The 14,277-nt window shown below is 36.5% G+C and overlaps 1 protein-coding gene across 3 annotated transcripts in view; it reads right to left on the bottom strand.

Moving 5' to 3' along the window:
* GABRG3 (gamma-aminobutyric acid type A receptor subunit gamma3) overlaps window positions 1-14,277 on the bottom strand; it is a 718,893-nt gene that overhangs the window by 227,873 nt on the left and 476,743 nt on the right. The window lies entirely within an intron of this gene.

The following is a 14,277-nucleotide window of genomic DNA, read 5'->3' as shown; positions in this document are numbered from 1 at the left end:
TAGATTTTGGATACTAGCCCTTTGTGCAATAAGTCATTTGCAAATATCTTTTCCCATTCTGTCAGTTGCCTTTTAGTTTGTTGATTGTTTCCTTTGCAGTGCAGAAGCTTTTTCTCTTCATGAGGTCCCAAATAGTTCATTTTTGCTTTGAATTCACTTGCCTTTGGAGATGTGTCAAGTAAGAAATTGCTGTGGCTGACATCAGAGAAGTTTTTTCCTGCTTTCTCCTCTAGGGTTTAATTGTTTTCTGTCTCATATTCAGGCCCTTCATCCATTTTGAGTCTATTTTTGTGAATGCTGTAAGCAAGTGGTCTAGTTTCATTCTTCTGCATGTTACTGTCCAGTTCTCCCAGCACCATTTGTTAATGAGATTGTCTTTGTTCCATTGGATATTCTTTCCTGTGTGGTTAAAGATTAGTTGGCCCTACTTTTGTGGGTCCAATTCTGGAGTCTCTATTCTATTCCATTGGTCTATGTGTCGGTTTTTGTGCCAATATCATGCTGTCTTGATTGCAGTTTTGTAGTAGAGGCTAAAGTCTGGGATTGTGATGCTTCCCACTTTGGTCTTCTTCTTCAATATTACTTTGGCTATTCAGAGTCTTTTGTGGTTCCATACACATTTTAGGATTACTTGTTCTAGCTTCAAGAAGAATGCTGGTGCAATTTTGATTGGGATTGCACTGAATGTGTAGATAGCTTTGGTTAGTATTGACATTATAAAAATATTTCTTCTTCCAATCCATGAGCATGGAACGTTATTCCATTTCTTTGTATCTTCTTCAATTTCCTTCATAAGCTTTCTATAGTTTTCAATATACAGATCTTTTACTCTTTGGTTAGGTTTACTCTAGGTATTTTCTGATTCTTGTTTAAATTGTGAATGGGATCAGTTTATTTATTTATATTTCTGTTGATTCACTATTAGTGTATAAGAATGCAACTGATTTCTGTACATTAATTTTGTATACTGCCACTTAACTGAATTCACGTGTCAGTTCTAGGAGACTTTTGGTGGAGTCTGTCAGGTTTTCCATGTATAGTATGATGTCATCTGCAAAAAGTGAAAGCTTAACTTCATCTTTGCAAATTTTGATACCTTTTATTTCATTTTGTTGTCTGATTGCTGATGGTAGAATGTCCAACACTATGTTAAACAACAGAGGTAAGAGTGGACATCCCATTTGTGTTCCTGATCTCTGGGGGAAAGCTGTCAGTTTTTCCCCATTGAGGATGATATTAGCTGTGGGATTTTCATAAATGGCTTTTATGATGTTGAAGTATGTTCCTTCTATCCTGACTTTCTTGAAGGTTTTTATTAAGAAAGGATGCTGGATTTTGCCAAATGCTTTTTTTGCATCTATTGACAGGATCATATAGTTCTTATCTTTTATTTTATTAATGTGATGTATCACATTGATTGATTTGCGAATATTGAACCAGCCCTGCAGCCCAGGAATGAATCCCACTTGATCATGGTGAATAATTGTTTTTATATGCTGTTGAATTCGATTTGTTAGTATCTTCTTGCGAATTTTTACATCAATATTCATCAGGGATATTGGCCTGAAATTCTCTTTTTTCACTGGGTCTCTGTCTGGTTTTGGAATCAACGTAATGCTGGCTTCATAGAATGAGTCTGGAAGTTTTCCTTCCCTTTCTATTTTTTGGAACATCTTGAGAAATATAGGTATTATCTCTGCTTTAAATGTCTGGTAGAATAACACAGGGAAGCCATCTGCTCCTGGACTCTTATTTATTGGGAGATTTTTGATAACTGATTCAATTTCTTCCCTGGCTATGGGTCTGTTCAAATTTTCTATTTCTTCCTGTTTGAGTTTTTGAAGTGTGTGGGTGCTTAGGAATTTGTCTATTTCTTCCAGGCTGTCCAGTTTGTTGGCATATAATTTTCCATAGTATTCCCTGATAATTGCTTGTATTTCTGAGGGATTGGTTGTAATAATTCCATTTTCATTCCTGATTTTATCTATTTGGGTCATTTCCCCTTTCTTTTTGAGAAGCTTGGCTAGAGGTTTATCAATTTTGTTAATTTTTTTCAAAAAAAACAACGGTTGATTTCATTGATTTGCTATACTGTTTGTATTTTATTTTATTTATTTTATTTTTTTTTAGATTCTATATTGTTTATTTCTTCTATGATATTTATTATTTCTCTTCTGCTGGGTTTGGGGTATCTTTGTTGTTCTGCTTCTATTTCCTTTAGGTGTGCTGTTAAATTGTGTATTTGGGATTTTTCTTGTTTCTTGAGATAGGCCTGGATTGCAATGTATCTTCCTCTTAGCAATGCCTTCGCTGCATCCAAAGCGTTTGGATTGTTGTATTTTCATTTTCCTTTGTTTCCTTATATTTTTTAATTTTTTCTCTAATTGCCTGGTTGACCCATTCATTCTTTAGTAGGGTGTTCTTTAACCTCCATGCTTTTGGAGGTTTTCCAGACTTTTTCCTGTGGTTGATTTCAAGTTTCATAGCACTGAAAGTATGCATGGTATGATTTCAATTCTGTTATACTTATTAAGGGCTGTTTTGTCACCCAGTCAGTATGTGATCTATCATGGAGAATGTTCCATGTTCGCTCGAGAAGAAAGTATATTCTGTTGCTTTGGGATGCAGAGTTCTAAATATATCTGTCAAGTCCATTTGATCCAATGTATCATTCATGGCCCTTGTTTCTTATTGATCCTGTGTCTAGATGATCTATCTATTGTTGTAAGTGGAGTATTAAAGTCCCCTGCAATTACCACATTCTTAGTAAGGTTGCTTATGTTTGTGATCAATTGTTTTATATATTTAGGGGCTCCTGTATTTGGCGCATAGACATTTATAATTGTTAGGTCTTCCTGAGGAATAGACCCTGTAATTATTATATAATGCCGTTCGTAATCTCTTGTTACAGTCTTTAATTTAAAATCTATTTTGTCTGTTATAAGTATGGCTACTCCAGCTTTCTTTGACTTCCAGTAGGATGATACTTCTCCACCCCCTCACTTTCAATCTGAAGGTGTCCTCGGGTCTAAAATGAGTCTCTTGTAGACAAGAAATAGATGGGTCTTGTTTTTTTATCCATTCTGATACCCTATGTCTTTTGGTTGGAGCATTTAGTCCATTTACATTCAGTGTTATTACTGAGAGATATGGGTTTAGAGTCATTGTGATATCTGTAGGTTCCATGCTTGTAGTGGTGTCTCTGGTACATTGTGGCCCTTGCAACATTTCACTCACAGAGTGCCCCTTAGGGCCACTGGTAGGGCTGGTTTAGTGTGATGAATTCCTTCAGTTTTTGTTTGGGGAAACCTTTATCTCTCCTTTCATTCTGAACAGCAGATTTGCTGAATAAAGGATTCTTGGCTGCATATTTTTTTCTGTTCATTACGTTGAAGATTTCCTGCCATTCCTTTCTGACCTGCCAAGTTTCCATAGATAGGTCTGCTACAACCCTTATGTGTCTACCTTTGTATTTTAGGGCTTGTTTATCCCTAGCTGCTTCCAGAATTCTCTCTTTATCCTTGTATTTTGCCAGTTTCACTATGATATGTCATACAGATTGATTCAAGTTATGTCTAAAGGAGTTCTCTATACCTCTTGGATTTCAATGATTGTTTCCTTCCCCAGATCAGGGAACTTCTCAGCTATGATTTGTTCAACTACACCTTTAGCCCCTTTCTCTCTCTTCTTCTTCTGGAATTCCTATGATACAGATATTATTCCATTTGATTGTATCAATTAGTTCTCTAATTCTCCCCTCATACTCTTGGATTTTTTTTCTCTCTCTTTTTCTCAGCTTCCTCTTTTTCTATAATTTTATCTTCTAATGCACCTATTCTCTCCTCTGCCTTTCAATCCATGCTATGGCCGCCCCCATTTTATTTTGCACCTCATTTATAGCATTTTTTAATTCCTCATGACTATTTTTTAGTCCCTTGATCCCTGTGGTAGCTCCAAACTGTAGGGCACTTCCCCTGTGCTGTCCAAAGAAACTTGTGTTGGTGGGTGGTGCCGCAGTTAGACCTGATGTCTTCCCCCAGCCCACCACTGGGTCCACAGTCAGACTGGTGTACCTTATCTTCCCCTCTCCCAGGAACAGGACTCACTGTGGAGTGGTGTGGCCCCTGTCTGAGCTGCTTGCACACTGCCAGGCTTGTGGTGCTGCTTTGATTTGATCTGACCAGGGTGTATTAGATGGGGTGGATCCACAAGGTGCACAGGGATGGGAGAGGCTGGCTTGGCTAGCTTTGCTGTAGGTGGTCCCCTGAAGTAGGGACCCTGTAGCACCAGGAGGGAGGCAGGCCCTTTGGAGGGATGGATCCACAGAAGCACAGCATTGGGCATTTTCATGGTGCAAGCAAGTTTGGTGAAGGGAGCTGATTCCCTTTGGAATTACGGCTGGAAGATGGGAAAGGGAAATGGTGCTTGCTAGTGCCTTTGTTCCCCGACGGGCTGAGTTTTGTCTTCTGGGTTCACCAACTCTCCCTCCTGGCGTCCTCTCACCCTCTCCATTTTCTGAGAGCAGAGCTGTTGACTTTTAACATTCCAGATATTAAGTCCACTGGCTGTTAGAACTCATGGAGTCTGTCCCCTCCGCTTTTGAAAGCCAGACTTCAGGAGCTCTTCCTTGCCCTGCAGGCTTCCCCTCCACCACCCTGGCTCCCTCTGGCCAGTCTGTGTAGCACGCCCCACCTCTCTGCCCTTCCTACTCTCTTCCGTGGTCTCTTGTCTATGTTTGTCTCTGGACAGTCCTTTATGCTTGTCTTATGTTGCTTTTCTCAGTTATTTATACTGATATAGGTGGAATCTAAGCAAACAGCAGGACGAGGTGAGCCCAGCATCCTCCTATACTGCCATCTTTCTGGCTATCACCACTTAGGCCTTCCTAAACTTGCTTTGTTGAAAGTTTTCCCCCAAAATCTCAAATTTAACTTTTAAAAACCTCTCAATGTGTACCTGGGTGGCTCAGTTGGTTAAGCATCTGACTCTTGATCTCAAATCAGGTCTTAATCTCAGCTTAGGTCTTGATCTCAGCTTAGGTCTCGATCTCAGGGTCATGAGTTCAAGCCCCACGTTGGGCTGGCTCTGTAAGGTAAATCCCCTGGGCATCTTGGTGGAACTTCCAAAATTATTTGTCTGACTCTTAATTTCAGCTCAGGTCTTGATCTCAGCGTCTTAAGATCAAGCCCTGCATTGGTCTCTGTGTTGGATGTGAAGCCTACTCTTCAGGTCCAATGTGACAGTTGTCCTGTATGGAATGTTTTAATTTTCTTTGGCATTTTTAAAGACATATGCCTTACTTGTAGACTCTTTTATTCATGTTTTTCATTATTGTACAGGAGCTCAAGAGTTAAAGTTTTGAAAGACAAGGACACACTGAAGAATTGTCACAGATTGGAGGAGACTAAGGGGAAGTGAAAACAAATGCAATGCAATGGGGGATGTTGGTAGAATCATAGATATCTAGAGTAGTCAATGCTTAGCGACAAATTGTAGAATGGTGGTTGCCAGAGCTGCAATTCGGGTCTGTGCTCCATAGGGCTCCACCGTATCCCACGCCTCAATTGCTATTTTTTAATTTTTTTAGAAAGCTTTCCAAGACGTTATGTGAACATTTGGTCCCCACCCTGTATTAAAGGCTGTTTCCTAACTGAGGGATGTCTGATTGCATCCTTTGATCAGAATATAAGACTTTCTAGAAGTGGTGACAAACTCCCCAGGCAGACCGTAAAGGTTTAACAAAAGATTTCTTTAGCCTTCCTTCTTGATTTAGCTATCTGGCACAAGAAATAATGGAACACTAGTTTTTATCTGACTCACTGTGGAATACCAATAGAAATGAACAGGGAAAAAAGTGCAGACAACTTGTGCCCCAGTGTCACCAGATGAGATGACAGTATGGGGGCCATGAGGAGGGAGACAGCTCCCCTTCATCCAGTTCATGAACTGTATTTGTATTTTGAGCACTGCGGATTTACTGATACTGGTGTACTATGTTGCTAAATACTAATCCAATAAATTCATGTTTATCATGGTAAAATAAATAAAATCAAGTCAGCAGTTTGAAGTCGAGTGCTTCAAAGGAGAAAAACTATTAAACTTTATTTTTTGGTTTGTTCATTCTTAACATATTTTAGAAATTACAAGCTTTTCACAGTTTATAATCTATTCCTGGTGATGTCAAATATAATTTCTACAGAGTAACTAATGTTAACAATAGTTATTTGTTTCTCCCTTGTCTAATGAGATCACATATCAATGTAGCAAATTGACCTGAGGTATTATTTTATTTTTATTTTTTAACATTTATTTATTTTTGAGACAGAGAGAGACAGAGCATGAATGGGGGAGGGTCAGAGAGAGAGGGAGACACAGAATCCAAAGCAGGCTCCAGGCTCTGAGCCATCAGCCCTGAGCCCGATGCGGGGCTCAAACTCACAGACTGCGAGATTGTGACCTGAGTTGAAGTCGGACGCTTAACCGACTGAGCCACCCAGGTGCCCCTGACTTGAGGTATTATTTGTGAAACATTACTCATTAAAGTATTTACTGTTCAATATTTCTCCTATCTGACTTTACCACTATGGATATTTGATTTTTAAAAAGTTAAGGCAATAAGAACAGCAAACACCTCACTTGGAGCATCATGAGAAATTTATGCTTTTAGCATTGACATTTATATTTTTATACATTCTTTAATAGATTCCTAGCACACAAAAAGTTAGCACAAGAGGTGAGATAGATTACATTCTTTGTTCTTGAATAATTATTTCCATATTTTCCTAGCTTCCTGACATTTTTTATACCCTGCAGGCAGTTTTATGCTTGCATATTTTGTATCACTTTTAAATTTAACTATAAAGGAGGATATACTACAACATGCTCTTTTCAATTATTTTACTTATTCTATTTTTGTTAAAGGAAAAGATGGAAACCAAATATTTAGTTGTTTTTGAGAATTTTACAAAATTAAATTTTATTTTTTTTTAACTTGAGGGATCATTTAAACAGCTTGCTATTAATAGGTGTGACTGTCTAGTGCTATCATATGTATATATTTTACCAATCAGAATTAGATTGTGGGATGGACTAGAAGCAAGAAGACATCACTTTAGAAGTTTAGGAATATATTTTGACTAATTAAATGTAAACAGTAGACAGCATTTTTCTGAAGGTATACACAAATATTACATATTATTTATCAAAATAATCCATGTATCTTGAATCCATTTGACCTCAGAGAACACTGGTTGTTGCACTGGTACAAAATTTGGCTGGATAAATTTTTAACTTACATTGTGTTCTGTGGTACAGGTAGTATTTTACCACTTAGAAGTAAGACTGTAGGTTTAAATAAAACTTGCATCTAATACCAAATTACTTCCAAGGTGATTATATTGATTTATGTTATTTAAGAACTTCTCCATTTCACACATACTTAACACCAGACACTTTTAGGCAGTTAAATTTTTCTTCTTTCATAGTTAAGAATGAAAACTTACTGTTGTTTTTTTTTTGTTTTTTTTTTTTGGGGGGGGGACAGAGAGAGACAGAGCATGAACAGGGGAGGGGCAGAGAGAGAGGGAGACACAGAATCGGAAACAGGCTCCAGGCTCTGAGCTATCAGCCCAGAGCCCGACACGGGGCTCGAACTCACGGACCGCGAGATCGTGACCTGGCTGAAGTCGGACGCTTAACCGACTGCGCCACCCAGGCGCCCCCTTACTGTTGTTTTTATTTATATTTTCTATTTTATTGATGTGACACACATTTATTAAATTACTATTTGTGGGTTTTTTCTCTATGAATCTCCTTTTTGTATTACATGCAGACCTTCCTACTGCAATGTGAGCTTTATTTATATTTCTGATATTGATTTTTAGGATTGCTTTGTTTAAAAGAGGAATTATGTAGCTCAAGATTCTTTCAGTTGTAAGTCATAAAATCAAATTCAGAGTAACTTAAAACATAATTAACTGGCTTGTGTAACTGACAAAATTAAAATCAGGTATGACTTAAGAAAAGGATGAACTCAGTAACTCAAAAAGTGTATAGACATCAGGAATCAATTTAATGACACTTTTCTCAGCCTTGTCCTACTTTTCACTGGTGTGGTTTGATGTGGTGTGGTTGAGAAGAAGAAGTCAAATTCCTAGTTCCATCACTTGGACCAGAAACAGAAGAGTGGAAATGGTTTGCAGTGTTTTAACCTGTCTGTGGACTACCCAAGCAACTGGTATCTATTTTACCTGGATTCAAGCTCAGACAGAAACAAATTATGGTAGCATATTTTGAATCGTATGCTAAAGTCAGAAGTGGCAGGCATAGCAGTATGTGAAAACTTCAGGGGTACTGTAGACTTGTGGGTGGTGTAAGAGATTATATGAAGAAGAATCCAATAGAATACCTAAATTCCATAGAAGAAACTGGGATCAGATTTTTTTTTAATTAAGGCATTTTAAAACAGTCACAGAAAACTGGGAAAACACACACACACACACACACACACACACACAAACACACACACACATACACACGAGGCCCAAATAACATTCAACCTGGATGGATTTCAAAGTTTAGAAGCTTGCTAATTAGTAAAGGTCTTCCACACAAGTATGCAAAAATAGGGGATATTGCTTTTTTCCACAAATTTCCAACTTTCAACAAAAGATCACAAGACATACAAAAAAAAAAAACACAGCACATTTAAAGAAACAAAATGAATCTCCAAAAATAGTCTCTGAGGGAATGCACACATTGGGCTTACTATTTAAAGACTAAAGCAACTGTTTTATATGTGCTAAAAAAAACCCTAAAAGAAATCATGAAAATACTATATGAACAAAATAAGAATACAAACAAATAGAAATTATAAAATAGAACAAATAGAAATTCTAAAGCTGAAAAGTATGATAACTGGATTGAAAAATTCACTGAGAGAAGTTATCAACAGACTCTAACAGGAAGAAGACAGAATCAGGGAATATACATACATATCATTTGAAATTATTGGGTTTGAGTTAAATTAAATAAATAGACAATAGAGATAGATAGATAATAGATAGATAGATAAATATTTTAAAAGAAGATGAAAAATGGAAAGAATTAAAGGGACTTATCAGACATCATTAAGTTGGATAATATATAGATTAGGAGTCTCAGAAGGAGAAGAGGGAGAAATAAAAAGCTCAGAGTGGTTATTTGAAGAAATAATAACTAAAAACTACACAATTTTGAGGAAAGACATGAATATACAAATACAAGGCAATCAGTGAAATCCCAAGTAGAATAAATCATGAAAACTTACACAGAGATATATAATAAAACTATTAAAAGCCAAATATAAAGAGAAAACCTTGAAAGCAACAAAAGAAAAGCAACTCATCACATACAAGGGCTCCCTAATAAGACTATTAGTCGATTTCTCTGCAGTAAACTTATGGCAGTAGTATTTTTATTATTTAGATGACTAGGATTCATGCCAGTATGAACAATCCTTGTTAATTTATTTCCCTGTGAAATGTGTAAAAATTTCTTTCATTTTGGATTTTATAAATGTCATTATTGCCTACTGTCTATAGGGTGGGGACAGCAGGGGTGGGGGACAAGTGAATATCCCTAAAGGCACTCTTTAGACATTTATGAAGGTCATCCCTTAATGACAAGTTCTAGTATTAGATTTTAAATTATTATTTTTCTACTAAATTCTATGTTTCTTTCCTTCTCCTGTCTCCCTCCCACTCCTATACTCTCCCCTTCTCTATCAGTCCCTGTCTGTAATTTAGTTTTTATTTTCTGCAACTAACTCTCTCTTTCATTGATTTTTCCTCCATATTCCATAATTCTTCAACTTCATTTGCCAGATCACAGTGTTCTCTAATTACTATTCTGTCCTTTTAATGAATCTTAATTTTTGAAAGTTTAGAATTCATATATTTAATTTTTAGAAATTGGTTTTCTTCTTTTGTGTATTGTATATAGTATTGCCTTAGGGATGTAACAGATTCTCATCACTTGGATAATTAATAATTATAATTATTAATTATTCTAAGGTTTTCTGTTTTGTGCCTTAATTCTGTTTCCTTAAAGTTTATGATATCCAGTTGGTGTACTCTTCATGGATTCTGTCAGGACTCCACACATACTAGGCACATTTCCACTGCAGATATTTTACTTGAAAGTAATAGTGTTATGTGGAATATGACATGACAGCCAATCATCTCAGAGTTCAGTATTATTGTAGCAGTTAAAATCCCTTTGAGTCATTTTTCCTAAATATCACCAAAGACTAGTCCGTTCTTTCACAGAGCTATGAAGAATGTTGAGACTTGGGGCAGCTGGGTGCCTCAAGTGTCTGACTCTTGATTTTGGCTCAGGTCATGATCTCTTATGGTTTGTGGGATGGAGTTCCATGTCAGGCTCTGCACTGCCAGAACGGGGCCTGCTTGGGATTCTCTCTCTCCTTCTCTCTCTGCCACTCCCCTTTCTCCTCACTCTCTCAAAAGAAATAAATACACTTCAAAAATGCTGAGGCTTTTTTGACACTTTATTGGAAATTAATATTCTTCTCCTTGTCTGTGCTATACATGTCAACAATGTTTGAATTACAGTTAACACAATCCCATCTATGCTTACTCCTTCCTTCCTTACCTTTCTCCCTTCCTTCCCTCCATCCCCTCCTTTCCTCTATCTTTTCTTTCTTTTCTTTTCTTTCTTTCTTTCTTTCTTTCTTTCTCTTGGGTGCACATAATTGGATTAGTCATAATTCTTGTTTCATGAAATACACTGGTCATTGCTACTTTCAAAATCTCCTTTTATTAATTTATTCAACTAGATAATTCTACGGAATAATAAGCTCTTGAAAAAACTATGACCTAAAGTACAAATGAGGACTTCGATAACAACCTGCATCTAACTAGGTAATCTCCCCCAAATCCACCCACTTGCATACCCACAGTGTAATAATTATCTTGGTGTTTATTGTTCTTTAGATTTCCTTTTATATAGTTGTAGTCCATCTCTATGTATGTTTATGCAAAGAGATGCATGTTTATGTTGTGTGTGTTTATGTTTTTTCCCTTTCTATAAAGTTCACCATTAAGTAAACAATTTATGATGTAAATAACCTTCTGAGACTTATTTTTTCCATTAAATTTAATATTTCTCTATAGTTATCCTTATTGGATCTCATCATAGTTTATTTATCTTTACTACTGTGTACTATTCCACTGACTTTTATTTTTAATATGTTTTTTAATAGTCTGTTCCAATAATGAAATCCTTGGACTTCTTGTGATGCTATTAAATTATTTTATTTTTATATGTTTTCTGTAATTTTAGCAGGATTATGGATGAACAGAAGTTAATATTATGTTCAGCCAGCCATTGTGTGCTAAAAGTAGCACTGTTTTTTTAAGAGTTTATTTTTAAATAATCTCTACACCCAGTGTGGGCCTCTAACTCACAACCCCGAGATCAAGAGTTGCACACTCCACCAACTGAAACAGGTGGTCCTGCATTATTTTATTAAAAGTACTGTTACTTTCTCTAACTTAGGCATGAAAATACAAAATCTCAAAGACAAAAAAAAAACTTTATTATCCAACATTCTTTGTTCTCACCCAAGTAAAAATATGTCTTATGACCCATTACTTCCATTTATCTTAGAGAAATGAAAATATATGATTGAAAGTTAAACAAGAATTTTTATAACAGCCTTTTAATAGCTGAAAAAAATACTGAAATCAACCCAAATATCTATTTACAAATGAAGGGAAAAACAACTGTTTGTTGTAATCATACAACAGAATAAAACTCATTAAAAACATGTCTAGACAAGATGAAACCAATATGCTTCACTCTTTCTCTTCTGCTGACCACTACTCAAAACCCTGAACAGTATGTATAAAGCAACTATCAGGATAATTTGAAAGGGGAGAAAGAATCTAGAATAGCTAGGGACTTTGAGACTCAACAGAAGAGTGGTGAGTTTCCTGGGATTTTGTATTTATATCTCCTTTATATACTGGCCTGGGAGATTGAGGAGCCTGCAACTTGAAAATGCCAGTGACACAGATACACACATGTGCACTCAGACATGTCTCCATGCATGTGTGCACATACGCACTCACACACACACACACACACACACACAATCCATTGTCCCTACTCAAGAAATAAGGAAGAGGGTGTATCTGCAAGATAAAAATTTTTGAGCTATATCTGCCCTACTCCATGTGAACACCACAAAAGCAGCAATATTTATCGCCTTGTTCAGCATGTGCTCTAGAGATTGTGGGATTGACCACTTTAAAGTCCAGCAATTCTGCAGTATTATGAGCACAGGTATTGCTCATCCCACTCTCCACTGGGTCTCTGGATACTGGGGGAAAGAGACCTGCCAGCCATCTCCACTGTGTACTAAATAAACAACAGTTGAGTTGGCTTCTCACCTCTTCTACTTAAAGAGGATAAAGCTAGAAAAAAAAAACATATTTTATAGCTGTGCATTAAGTCCTGGGCACACAACCAAATGGTGCATGAATAAAATTAACCAGAATTGACAGAGAAAAGCTGTAATAAATGAACTAGAATATGGAATATGTGATTGCAAATGGCCTCTGGGTAGTACTAAGAAGGGCCAGAATAGTGCTGCACAGACTTTGAAACTAAAAATAGCATGCAAATGACAGCTCACAAATGTGAGCTAGAATATGGAATATGTGATTGCAAATGGCCTCTGGGTAGTACTAAGAAGGGTGGGCCAGAATAGTGCTGCACAGACTTTGAAACTAAAATTAACATGCAAATGACAGCTCACAAATGTGAGCTAAAATTTGTATTTGGAAACCAACTGATTTATTTGTCTAAAATAATAGACTTAAATAGGTACAGAAGTCTCATAGTTTCATCCTCAAAATGTCTAGGATACAATCCAGAATTATTCATCATATCAAAAAAAGGTGAAATCCCATTTGAAATGACAAAAGATAATCAGCAGACATCAACACCAAGAAAACACATGTGGTGTACTTATCTGACAAGGATAAGTTCTCAAACAAATAATTCAAAACACTCTTTAAGCATATGTGGAAATAGAAAATCTCAGCAAATAAACAGATGATATACAAAAGAACTAAATGAAAATGTTAGAACTGAAAAATGAAGTAACTAAAAAAGAACATTCAGTGGATGGGCTCAAAAGCAAAATGGAGAGGTGTCTGGGTAGTTCAGTCAGTTAAGTGCTCCACTTCAGCTCAGGTCATGATATCATGGTTCATGGGTTCCAGCCCCTCTTTGGCCTCTGTACTGACAGCTCAGAGCCTGGAGTCTGCTTTGGATTCTGTCTCCCTCTCTCTCTTCCCCTCCCCACTCAGGATGTCTCTCTCTCTCTCTCTCTCTCTCTCTCAAAAACAAATAAACATTAAGACTATTTTAGGGGTGCCAGTGGCTCAGTAGGTTGAGTGACTGACTTTGACTAAGCTCATGATTTCGCAGCTCATGAGTTCTAGCCCCGTGTTGGACTCTGTGCTGGAAGCTCAGAGCCTGGAGTCTGCTTCCAATTTTGTCTTTCTCTGCCCCTTCCATTGCTTGCAGCCTGTCTCTCTCTCAAAAATAAATAAGTATTAAAAATATTTTAAAATAAATTAAAAGAAAAAAGCAGAATGGAGATGACAGAGGAAAGACTCAATAGATTTGAAGATAGAAGAATAGGATTAGAAACTTTCCAATCTAAAGGACAAATAGAAAATCAATTGCATAAATTGGAACAGAGCCTCAGGGGCCTGTGAGACATACAAGAAAACTGATATTTGCATTATGGAAGTCCCAGAAGGAGAGAAGGAAGATGTAGTGAGGAAAAAAAAAAGTGTTTTAAAAATAATGGGAGAATATTTCCCAATATTGGTGAAATACATAAACCTACAGATTCAAGAATCTGAGGAACTCCAAAAAGTATAAACTTAAATAAATCCACAGCCAGACACATAATAATCAAATTTGTTGAAATTTTTAAAGAAAAAAAAAGCCTTGAAAGTATTCAGAAAGACATGAAACATTTACTTATATACTTATAGGGGAACAACTATTCAGATGATAAGATTTCATCAGAAATCATGAAGGTCAAAAGGAAATGGCATAAAATTTGCCAGATGCTGAAAGAAAACTGTCAATCTAGAATTTTGTCTCTAGGGAAATAGCATTTAAGAATAAAGATGAAAAAAATATTCTTAGAGAAAAAAATGTAAGAGAACTTGTTGCTATTAGACCCACTCTAAA

This window comes from Prionailurus bengalensis, chromosome B3 (genome assembly GCF_016509475.1).
Source record: "Prionailurus bengalensis isolate Pbe53 chromosome B3, Fcat_Pben_1.1_paternal_pri, whole genome shotgun sequence".
Taxonomy (NCBI): domain Eukaryota; kingdom Metazoa; phylum Chordata; class Mammalia; order Carnivora; family Felidae; genus Prionailurus; species Prionailurus bengalensis.
Note: the sequence above shows the minus strand (reverse complement) of the source record. Positions and strands in the feature narration are given on the sequence as shown.